This window comes from Pan paniscus, chromosome 6 (assembly GCF_029289425.2).
Source record: "Pan paniscus chromosome 6, NHGRI_mPanPan1-v2.0_pri, whole genome shotgun sequence".
Taxonomy (NCBI): Eukaryota; Metazoa; Chordata; class Mammalia; order Primates; family Hominidae; genus Pan; species Pan paniscus.
Genome location: NC_073255.2, coordinates 82025881 through 82038206, shown reverse-complemented (window position 1 = coordinate 82038206; position 12326 = coordinate 82025881). Strand labels below are relative to the sequence as shown.

The window sequence follows — 12326 nt, the reverse complement described above, 5'->3', positions numbered from 1 at the left end:
TGGTGGCGCGCGCCTATCTATGGTCAGTCCCAGCTACTCAGAAGGCTGAGGCACACAAATCGCTTGAACCCAGGAGGCAGAGGTTGCAGTGGCCAAGATCATGCCACTGCACTCCAGCCCAGTCACAGAGCAAGACTCCGTCTTAAAAAAAAAAAAAAAGAAAAGAAAAGAAAAAAGCAAATAATCAAGCACTACACTGAAAACATTTATCCTTATCAGCTACATAGCAGCCTGTGTGTAAGAGTTACATAACATTCCATTTTAGGGCCGGGTGCAGTGGCTCATGTTTGTAATCCCAACACTTTGGGAGGCCGAGGCTAGAGAATCACTTGAGGCCAGGGGTTGGAGAGCACCCTGGGAAACATACAAGGATTCCATCTTTAAAAAAAATTTAGCCCAAGTGTGGTGGCTCACACCTGTAATCCCAGCACTTTGGAATGCCGAGGAGGGCGGATCACGAGGTCAGGAGATTGAGACCATCCTGGCTGACACAGTGAAACCATATCTCTACTAAAAATAGAAAAAATTAGCCATGCATGGTGGTGGGCACCTGTAGTCCCAGCTATTCAGGAGGCTGAGGCAGGAGAATGGCGTGAACCCAGGACGGGGAGCTTGCAGTGAGCCGAGATCGCGCCACTGCACTCCAGCCTGGGCGACAGAGCCAGATTCCGTATCAAAAAAAGAAAAAAAAATTTAGCCAGGCAAGCTAAATTAGTAGGTGGCAGGCCTGTGGTCCCAGTTACTTGGGAGGCTGAGACAAGAGGATAGCTTAAGCATGGGTGGTGGAGGCAGCAGTGAGCTGTGTTCCTGCCACTGCATTCCAGCCTGGGAGACAGGGAGAGAGGGAGAGACTTTTTTTTTTTTTTTAATTTTTTTCTTTTTTTTGAGACGAGGTCTCGCTCTGTCGCCCAGGCTGGAGTGCATTGGTACAATCTTGGCTCACCACAACCTCCTAGAATTGCTAGGTTCAAGCAATTCTCCTACCTCAGCCTCCTGAGTAGCTAGCATTACGGCAGGCGCCATCACACCCAGCTAATTTTAGTGTTTTTAGTAGAGACGGGGTTTCACCATGTTGCTCAGGCTGGTCTCGAACTCCTGACCTCGTGATCCGCCCGCCTCGGCCTCCCAAAGTGCTGGGATTACAGGCGTGAGCCACCGCGCCTGGCCAGAGAGACCCATTTTAACCACACAAGGACCCAGCTAAAAAACTTCCCCTGGTTCTGTCACCATCAGATGAAGCCTGAGCTCCTACATCTCTGTCCTGCACTTTTTCACTTTAATAACGACCCTCCAGGCTCGGTAGCTGATGCCTGTAATTTCAGCACTTGGGACGCTTGAGGCAGGAAGATTGCTTGAGTGCAGGAGTTTGAGATCAGCCAGGGCAACACAGCAAGACAACATCTTTACAAAATATTTAAAAATCAGCTGGGTGTGGTGGCACGCATCTGCAGTCTTAGCTACTCGGGAGGCTGAGGTGGGAGGATCACTTGAGCACAGGCAGTTGAGACTTCAGTGACTCGTGATCGTGTCACTGTACTCCAGCCTGGGTGACAAAGTGAGACCCTCTCTCTCAATAAATAAATTAATAGGCACCTCCTTGTAGTCACTGGCCTCCTCTCCTTTGATTCCCCCCTCTCCCTCACTCCACCCTGTTAGTCTGAATGTTACTCATTCTTCAAGACACATGCAGAAAGTATTCCCTGATCCCTTCCAGGATCCACACCCAACAGCATGGCCTAAATGCCCGGCTCCTTCCTCGGTGCTCCATCTTAGCTCACACTCCTTACCACACTGTTTTGAAAGTATCTTGACTGTCCCTTCTCCTCAACTGGCTAACTTCTAGAGAGCAGAAACATGACTGCTTGGAAGGTCATTAAAAATTCAAATCCTGAAGATTTCTTAATCCTGCGGATATGAATCAGTGACTCTTAAAAGCAAAATGTTATTTATCATTAAATATTAACAATATAATCACATTTTCTTGCATCTCTGGCAAGTTTCTTGGTACAACAATTTTAAGGAACAGACTCTTTTTTTTTTTTTTTTTTTTTTTGAGATAGAGTCTAGCTCTGTCGCCCAGGCTGGAGTGCAGTGGCATGATTTCGGCTCACTGCAACCTCCGCCTCCCGGGTTCATGCCATTCTCCTGCCTCAGCCTCCAGAGTAGCTGGGACTACAGGTGCCCGCCACGATGCCCGGCAAATTTTTTTTTTTTTTTGTATTTGTAGTAGAGACGGGGTTTCACCGTGTTAGGCAGGATGGTCTCAAGCTCCTGACGTCATGATCCGCCTGCCTTGGCCTTCCAAATGCTGGGATTACAGACGTGAGCCACCGCACCCGGCCGGAACACACTCTTTAACAGCAGTTAAAGCCGCGCAATGGCTCACGCCTATAATCCCAACACTCTGGGAGGCCGAGGCGGGAGGATCGCTTAAGGCCAGGAGTTTCACACCTGCCTGGGCAACACTGTGAGATCCCATGTCGAAAAAAATAATAAAGAAAAACAAGGCAGTTCTAGGTTTAGAGGGGGGAAAGCAGCTCTCCAGGCCAAAAACCAACTCCCAAGGTGCTCCGGTAAACTCGTCCTGGGAAAATTTCCTACCTAATCTCAAAGGCAAAACGAGCCCACGGGCGCCCACGACACATTTCCCAACCGCAAGGATTGGTCACTCGCGCTGAGACACCGCCAGCTGCCTATGACCTAGCCTCCAAAGCGGCAGAGTCCTTCCCTCTCTCTCCCTAAACTGCCGTGATGGGCATCCCTCGGCTCTCCTCCCAGACGGTTCGGAAGCAGGGACTTCTGCTCCTAACCCCAGCCCCGCAGCCTCGCCCTCAGCCACGGGGTGGAAGTCAGGACCACAGGCTTCAAATCCCCTCCAAACTCCGGGACACTTCTGCCCCCCAGGGTGACATGGGATCAAGTCCCCGCGCCCCTGCCGCGGCCGGGGGCTGTGGTCTGGGTCCGAGCGTCCCATACCAGCGTGTTCCGGGGAGGTTGTGGGAGGGGCCCCGTGCGACCACAGACGCTGCTCGGGAGCCAGCGGCCTGGACGGAAGGTGGGAGCCGGGCCGAGGGGAGCCGCCGGAGAGGGAGGCGGCCAGGAAATGCTCCGCGTCAGGCCGTCGGGGCTCGGCCGGCGCTGGAGATCCCGGCAACTAGCGTCTGGGACGGAGAGGCCGCACTCTGAGGATTAAGGGAGCCGAGGGCGGCCTGAAACGGGGAAGGCGGCGCTGACGGAGACGGAATGTGGGACGAAGGACAGCGGGAGGCACCGACGCGCAACTGCCCCAGCCGCGCGGATGGCACGGACCGACCGCCCTGCCACCCCCAGCCCGAGACGCCCCGCCGCCCCGCTCCTGTAGCTGAGAGCCAAGCAGCTCTCAGCCCCAGTCCGTCCGCTCCGTACCTCGCCCGCGTCTCCGCCGGCGTCCAAACCACCGCTCGCCCGCTTCGCTCGGGTAGGTCTGGGCTCTGCGGCCAGCTCCCGCCTCACACCCACCCTCCTGCTCGCCCCGCCCCCGGCACCGCCAGCGAACGCACGTTACGCACGGCGCGTAAACGTCACTTCCGGGGCCTTTGACTCTGGACGGGAGGAAGTGCGAGCGGATCCAAAGGGTCGAGCGGAGTGGGGTAACGCCCTGACGCCCAAGAGCAAATGGAAGAGGGCGGCCTCCAGGGTAAAGGTGGGGCGCTGGGGAGCCCCGGAGAAACCGGCGTTTCCCAGTCTGTCGCTCAGTCCCTGCTTCCGGCTTCCGACGCGCAACAGCTGGAGGGCGACGCTGGCTCCGCGGCGACTCCTGGGGCTGCGGCCGCGGTGGTAGCGCGAATGGGAGGTGGAGCGGAGCTACTGCGCCGAGGGACGCTTCAGAAACTCTGTTTCAGTCCTTCGCGGATCCTAGGATGTGACAGGTGTTCGAGTTAAAAGGTCTTAAGGCGATCGGTTGATCCAAAAGCAGCTGAATCTTTAGGAGGCCCAGGCAGGAGGATCGCTTGAGTCCAGGAGTTCGAGACCAGCCTGGGCCACAGAGCAAGGTCACCATCTCTACAAAAGAAATTTTACAAATCAGCCGGACATGATGGCGGGCACCTGTGGTCCCAACTACCGGGGAGGCTGAGGTGGGAGGATCGCTTGATAGCCCAGGAAGTTGACGGTGCAGAGATCCCTCCACTGAACTCCAGGCCGGGTGACAGCAGAGCGAGATCCTGTCTCAAAAAAAACATAACCGACATCCAGAAGTGAAATAAATTAGCCAGTGTCACAAAGTATTAATGGTTGAGTCACAAATTGAATCCTGTTTACCTGATTCTTTACGTGATTCCCATGTAAGGAATGTTAAAAACAGTAAATACTAATTCCTCTGCGTCCTGAATGCCATGTATGGCGTAACGTGCAGTCACAGCAAGAAAAAAAAGAAAATACTATGCTGTGGCTGTGAGATAGACCTGGGTTAAAATCCCAGCTTTGCTAATTGTCGCTGTAGTGTTCTTGGACAGGTTGCGTAATTTTTCAGTCTTTTTTTTTTTTTTTTTTTTTGAGACTCTCACTCTGTCGCCCACACTGGAGTTCAGTCGTGCGATCTCGGCTCACTGCAACCTCCGCCTCCTAGGTTCAAGCGATTCTCCCACCTCAGCCACCCAAGTAGCTGGAATTACAGGCACCCGCCACCACGCCCAGCTCATATTTTTTTTTGTATTTTTAGTCGAGACAGGGTTTCACCATGTTGGCCAGGCTGGTTTTGAATCCTGACCTCAAGTGATCCGCCCACCTTGGCTTCCCAAAGTGCTAGGATTATAGGTGTGAGCTACTGCGCCCGGCCCGAGTTTCTCAGTCTTTATTCATTATTGGTAAAGTAGGGATTAACTGATTCGTTTCTCAGATTCTTCCTAAGTGCCTAATGTGTGCTACGCTGAGGGTACAACAGAGTATAAAACAAAAGTAAGGCCAGGCGCAGTGGCTCACGCCTGTAATCCTAGCACTTTGGGAAGCCGAGGCAGGCAGATCACCTGAGGTCGGGAGTTCAAGACCAGCCTGACCAACATGGAGAAACCCTGTCTCTACTAAAAATACAAAATTAGCCAGGCATGGTGGCACATGCCTGCAATCCCAGCAACTTGGGAGGCTGAGGCAGGAGAATCACTTGAGCCCAGGAAGCGGAGGTTGCAGTGAGCTGAGATTGCGCCATTGCACTCCAGCTTGGGCAACGAGTGAAACTCCGCCTCAAAAAACAAAACAAAAAAACACAAAGTACCTGTGCTGAGGAGGTGGAGGAGGGAATAAACAATAATTATTTACAGTAGTACATTGGATGGTGGTAATTGCTATTACCAAAAGACAGAATAACATTTACTTTAAAGCTCTTAACTGACTTTTGTGATTACAGAATCAGGCAACACACCATTCTATAAACCATTCTGTGAAACAGAATGAGTGTTTTTTTTTGTTTTGTTTTGTTTTTTGAGGTAGAGTCTCACTCTGTTGCCCAGGCTGGAGCACAGTGGTGCAATCTCGGCGCACTCCAGCCTCCAACTCCCTGGCTCAAGTGATCCTTCTGCCTCCACCTCCCTAGTAGCTGGGATGATAGGTGTGTGCCACCACACCCAGCTAGTTTTTGGGGTTTTTTTGTAGAGACAAGGTTTTGCCATGTCACCCTGGCTGGTCTCGAACTCCTGGACTCAAGCAATCTGCCCACCCTGGCCTCCCAAAGTGCTGGGATTACAGGCATGAGCCTAGACCCCTGGGCCCAGAATGAGTGTTCAATGGGCTGAGCAGAAAAGGTTGGTGCTAAAGACAGAAAAGGCCTGAGGAAAGCAGTAACAAAAACTGAATATCATTTCAAAGTTTCTTTGTGAAGGTTAAGATAGAGAGGACTGGCCGGGCATGGTGGCTCACGCCTGTAATCCCAGCACTTTGGGAGGCCGAGGCAGGCTGATCACCTGAGGTCAGGAGTTTGAGACCAGCCTGGCCAACATGGTGAAACGCCACCTCTACTAAAAATACAAAAATTAGCCAGGTGGTGGCCTGTACCTGTAATCCCAGCTACTCTGGAGGCCGAGGTGATAGGATCACATGAGCCTGGCAGGTTGAGGCTGCAGTGAGCAGTGATCATGCCACTACACTCCAGCCTGGTTGACAGAGCAAGACCCTGTCTCAAAAACAAACAAACAAACAAAAAAAAAACACAACCAAGAAGCTTGCAGCTTTAAAATAGACAGGAGCGGCCTCATGAGGTGACCTGAATAAAAGATGAGGGAGCCAGCTGTGCTGCTATGCAAATATCTGGGCAAGAATGTTCTAGGCACCGAGCAGCGAGGGAAGACCCTCCTGACACCGCTAACCTGTTTAGCAGTAGCAGGCTGGGGCACGGTGGTAGGATCATGGCTCACTGCAGACTCCAACTCCTAGGCTCAACCAATCCTCCCACCTCAGGCTCACAAGTAGCTGTGACTACAGGCAAGTGCCACCATGCCTGGCTGCTATTTTGCTGTTGTTGAGAATGTGTTTTTCCACGTTTTAGTGTTAAGTGACAGGAACAACAGAGGTTTTTTAAAAAAGACTTTCCTTGGCAAAATTAAAGGAGAACAACACTATATCAGTCTTTCATCTTTTTTTTAATTGTTTTAAACTACTGAAAGAAGTCTGGTAACCACTGCTACACACCATGCCTCCTTCCCATGGCAAGGCTGAGCCCCAAAATCCGGATCTAAAGGTACTCTCCATATTGTTTTAGACTGCCCCCCCCACCCAGTCTCATATTGCGTAGGATAGCCAGGTGTGGTGGCACACGCCTGTAGTCCCAGCTATTCAGGAGGCTGAGGGGAGAAGACTACTTGAGCCAGGAGATTAAGGATGTAGTGAGCCATGATGGCCCTGGTGAAGAACAGCCACTGCATTCCACCCTGGGCAATAGAGCAAGACCCTATCTCCAAAAAAACAGCCCCCAAGAAACAAAAAAACACCTAAAAATTAAATAAATACTGTAATACCAGCATTTTGGGAGGTCAAGGTGGGAGGATTGCCTAAAGCCAGGAGCTTCAGACCAGTCTCGGCAACACAGCAAGATTCTCTCTCTCTCTCTCTCTCCCTCGCTCGCTCTCGCTCTCTCTCTTGCTCTCTCGCTCTCGCTCTCTCTCTCTCTCCCCTCTCTCTCCCCTCTCTCTCTCTCTCCCCTCTCTCTCTCTCTCTCTCTCCCCCCTCATATATATATAATGATGATAGTATCACCCACATCAAGTAAGAGCAGTGGAAGCCCCAGTGCATCAGCACATATATATATTTGTGTGCGTGTGTGTGTACGTGTGTGTGTCTGTATATGTAGGTGTCTGTGTATGTGTGTATAATTAGATAAATAAAAATAAAACTTTGTTTTGTTTTCTTTTTTGAGATGGAGTCTCGCTCTGTCGCCCCGGCTGGAGTGCAGTGGCGCAAACTTGGCTCACTGCAACTTCTGCCTCCTGGGTTCAAGCTATTCTCCTACCTCAGCTTCCTGAGTAGCTGGGATTACAGGCGCAAGCCACCACACCTGGCTAATTTTTGTATTTTTAGTAGAGATGGGGTTTCACCATGTTGTAGTGAGCTGGTCTCGAACTCGTGGCCTCAAGTGATCCACCTGCCTCACCCTCATCACCTGCCAAGTCCTACCCATTCTAACCCTGATAGCTCTTAAATCAGGTCTTTCCACCTCAACCTCATTATCACTGCTCTAGAGCTCAAGCCTTCAGTGTCCTTTCACTTCCTGAATTTACTTAGTGCTCTTGCTCACATTGTATTCTTTGCCCAAAATGCTCTTACCACTCCCCTTCTTCTTCTGTCTATAGGGCAAGTTAAATGGCCCCATATAGTGGTATAGGTTGTTCACTGCACTGAGACTATCCATCACCACCTCCACCTCATATGTGAAAGGACTTTCGCTAAAGGAACATTCCTGTCCTTGCTTTCCATCCTTGTTTCTCCTCTCTCAGTATTTTCTGCTGTGCTCCATAGTAATTTTCTGGGGATAGGGTTTATCTGAGAAAGTGTGTGCATGGGTGAAGACCTAGGGGGTCTGGTATTACCTATGACTAGGGGTCTTGAGTCTATCTAAGGCAGGAGTGAATGTCAGGATGCCCACTGAGGCTTTGTTTTTTGTCTTGTTTTTTTCCATCATCATCCCTTTCATTTCCTTTTCCTGTCTTACTGCATTGGCTAGGATCTCCAGTGCAATGCTAAATACAAGTTGTGACAGTGGACAGCAACCACCTCTACTCAATAATAAGGCTGATGTTTTATCAGCCTTATTATCAGCCATCTGATGTCTATATCTAGTTCTCAATTTGTTCTGAATGTGTGAGGGAGATACTGCAGGCCTCTGTATTCGTTTGTTCTTGCACTGCTATAAAGAAATGCCTGAGACTGGGTGATTTATAAAGGAAAGAGGTTTAATTGGCTCACACTTCTGGAGGCTGTACAGGAAGCATGGCTGGAGGGGCCTCCGGAAACTTACAATCATGGCAGAAGGATGAAGGGAAAGCAGGCACATCTTCACATGGCCATAGCAAAGGGAAGAGAGAGAGAGGGGGAGGTGCTACACATTTTAAACCACCAGATCTCACAATAACTCACTCACCGTCACGAGAACAGCACCAAAGGGGAAATCCCCCCCACAGTGATCCTGTCACCTCTCACCAGGCCTCACCTCCAACTTTAGGGATTACAATTTGACATGAGATTTGGGCAGGGGCACGGAACCAAACCATTTCAACCTCCCAGAAGTCCATTTTACAGATGAGGAACTGTGAGGTAACTCACCCAAGGTCACACATTTATTAAGAGGCAAAGGTCTTATGTGGATCTCTGCCAGTTTGAATTCAAAGCCCATAATCTAAACTACTATGCTATAAAGTCTTCCATAAAACATAGTCTAAGGGAACAATCATTTAATAGCGTGATGCTGGAGTGAGATCAGGGATACACACGGTTGGAATAGGCTACAAAGGAGCGATTATGTATAAGAACCAATCCTACCTAAAAATGCAAGCCATGATAACACAAGCACTACACAACAATGGGAAATGGGGCAGGCATTCGAGGGGGGAGGAAATTAGCTAACACTTTATATCTAACACTAAAATGACCTCCAGACAGATTATAAAGTTAAAACTTACATAAATAAGTAATACAATTCTAGACTAGCTAGTAGGAAATAAATTCTTTTTAGCCTCTGGAAAAGCATTCATAAATTTTCCTTAACTTCCTTAATGTTCCTGAAACTTCCTAAGGAGTTTTATAAATGTTCTAGCAAAAGAAGAAATCACACGGAAAAAGACAAACCTGTTTGGCCATGTGGTGAGCAGTTTTGTGGGGTGGCGAGGGGGTCCCCAGGAGCACCACTACTGCGGACATGTGCAGGAGTGACCAACCGAGCAGGAGGAAGCCACAGCGACCAGCAGTGTCCGTCATTTTTGAAGACAGAGAAATGACACCAATATCATGCACCCATTGGTCTCCCACAGGAGTGCTCCTTTGGGGCCAGGCACGGTGGCTCACACCTGTAATCCCAGCAGTTTAGGAGGCCAAGGTGGATGGATCACTTGAGGTCAGGAGTTCGAGACCAGCCTGGCCAACATGGCTCATCTCTACTGAAAAAAAAAAAAAAAAATTAGCCAGGCATGGTGGCTCACGCCTGTAATCTCAGCACTTTGGGAGGCCAACATGGGCGGATCACTTGAGGTCAGGCATTCAAGACCAGCCTGGCCAACATAGCAAAACCCCATCTCTACTAAAAAAAAATACAAAAATACAAATCATTGCTTACACTACCCTGGCAGGGAATGATGTCCAGCTTCATAGACGAGGAAACAGAGGCTCAAAGAGGGTGAGCATCTTACCCAGAATACACAGCTAGGAGGTGGTAGAGCTTAAATTCCAGCCCACACCATCCTATGCTCTAGGCTGCCCCAGAGCAGGCTTCCCTGGGGGCAGGAGCCGGGTTGCCTCCATCAGACACCGATAACCCGTGCCTCTCCTTGCCTCCCAGGTCCCATCAGCTGCCCCCAGACTCTGTGGTTTGGGGCATGGCTGTCCTGCCTGACATTGCGTCTAATCTTCAAAAAATACCTCAAAAGTATGGAGTGGAGAAATGAATGAATGTGTCCCCAGGGCCCCGTTAGACCAATGTTGACAATGGGGCCAGAGAAAAAAGGAAACCAGGCTGATGACTGCCTCTAGGAGGTTTTTTTTGTTTTTTGTTTTTGAGACGGAGTCTCGCTGTGTCGCCCAGGCTGGAGTGCAATGGCACAATCTCAGCTCACTGCAACCTCCACCTCCCAGGTTCAAGTGATTCTCCTGCCTCAGCATCCTGAGGAGCTGGGATTACAAGGGTGTGCCACCACACCTGGCTAATTTTTTTATATTTTTGGTAGAGACGGGGTTTCACTATGTTCGCTAGGCTGGTCTCAAACTCCTGACCTCAAATGATCTGCCCGTCTCAGCCTCCCAAAGTGCTGGGATTATAGGCGCACCTGGCCTAGGAGGGTTTTTTTGTTTTGTTTTGTTTTGTTTTGTTTTGTTTTGTTTGAGATGGAGCCTCACTCTGTAGCCCAGTCTGGAGTGCAGTGGCACGATCTTGGCTCACTGCAACTTCCACCTCCCGGGTTCAAGCAATTCTTCTGCCTCAGCCTCCCGAGTAGCTGGGATTACAGGAACGCGCCGCAATGCCCAGCTAATTTTTGTATTTTTAGTAGAGATGGGGTTTCACCATGTTGGCCAGTCTGGTCTTGAACTCCTGACCTCCTGATCTGCCCACTTCAGCCTCTCAAAGTGCTGGGATTACAGGTGTAAACCACTGAGCCTGGCCTAGGAGGTTTTATATTGGTGGAGAAGACAGGCTAAGACCCAAATCGGTGCCCCCAGTGTAACAGTCAATGTCACACCAGTGTCACATTGGTGCACAGCAGCCTAAGTGGGGCAGCCTCGAGGGGGTGGTCAACTCCCCCAGGCTGGGAGAAAGTGGGGAGGCAGTGTGGACACTTCATGGAGATGGGGATGTTTTGGCCAAATCTTGAGAGAAGGCTATTCAGGCCTGGGCTGCAGGGGCACTGCCAAACGGCCAAGACTTTCCAGGAATCACCTCACCTGGAAGGCAGGTGAGGTGCATGGGGAGAGGGAACCAGAGAGCACCAATGCCTTAGGGGCCAGGACTCCAGGAACCTTGACTACGCGGCTAAGGAGCTGGAACTTTCTCTGCATTATATAGGGAGCTGGGGAAGGGCGTCAGGCTAAAGGGACACAGTCATACGGTTGGACTTGCCACTTTTGCAAGCTCACCCTGACTGCCGAGAAGTTTAGAGAAGCAGGGCGAGCCTGGGGTCAGGGAATTCTGGCAGAGGCTGGTGCAATAATCCCAGTAAGGGATGGAGAGGTCTGTGATTAAACACTGTCATGTGGCTACAGAGTGAGAGCGAGAGCAAGAGCGAGAGTGAAAGCGAGAGAGACAGCAAGAGAGAGCGAGTGAGAAAGAGAGACAGCAAGAGAGCGAGAGAGCAAGAGAGAGAGAGCAAGAGAGAGTGAGCGAGAGAGAGAGAGCACAAGAGCGCAGCTTGTCGGGAAAATTGTGAACCAAATTTCATGATGGAGTGGAACTGAAAGTCAAGGGGGTGGTTATAGAGGGCTGCCTGGACTCTGGGGAGACTGTCGGTTTCACCTGCTGTGATGAGACACCCAGAGGATCAGGGGAGGCTTGCAGAGGGTGAGTGACTGGGGACACCCAGTGGGAGATACTTGGGTATATGGACCTCCACTTGCCTCCTCTCACCTGGAAAGTCTCCCCTAAAACACCCACTTACTGCCAGCTCCCATCTCTTACCTTAGGTCTCATCTGCTTCTCCTCACCTCTTGGTGGGTGGTGGGCAGCAGGGGAGCCAAGCCCAGATGCCAGGCCTGAGCCCAACCCTGGCCCCAGAGGAAGCCCCAGAGGCCTCGCACCCCCTGCTCAATGAGGCTCCGTGTCCAGACGCCAGCTGCCTGCTCAGCCCCGTGGCTAGCTGCAGCTGGCATGGACCCAGGGCTCGCTTATGGACGGTGCTCCAGGCACCGAGGCCCACTGGTGTGGGAGTTGTGCCTGGACCATGGGAAGAGAGGGCGGTGGCCTGGTGAGCCGGGCGTTCTGGCTACCCTTGGTACAGCAGGCACCAGGCCCTGGCAGAAGCAGGCTGGGCTGGGGGTGGCTGGCAGCCCTGGCCTGCAGGCGGCTGACTGGCTGAGCAGCTGCTCATCTTGTTTTCCATCTCCTCCCCAGATCATCGTCCAGCCTTCCCCCATGGGCCCTGGGGGTAGTGGATGGAGACAGGGGG

General features: G+C 51.1%; 1 protein-coding gene across 13 annotated transcripts in view; it reads right to left on the bottom strand.

Annotated features, from left to right (window-relative positions):
* The window catches only part of LOC100993573 (rab5 GDP/GTP exchange factor), a 76906-nt gene extending 71899 nt beyond the window's left edge, over window positions 1–5007 (bottom strand). For 3 of the 13 annotated variants that reach the window (XM_034964199.4, XM_034964200.4, XM_034964205.3), the window contains exon 1: window positions 3406–4982. The gene's annotated coding sequence lies outside the window, so the exon portion shown is untranslated. Of the gene's footprint in view, window positions 1–3405 lie in introns of all 13 variants that reach the window. The other 10 variants (XM_063605769.1, XM_063605773.1, XM_063605770.1 and 7 more) reach the window with 9 other exon arrangements.
* Window positions 5008–12326: the final 7319 nt, after the last annotated feature.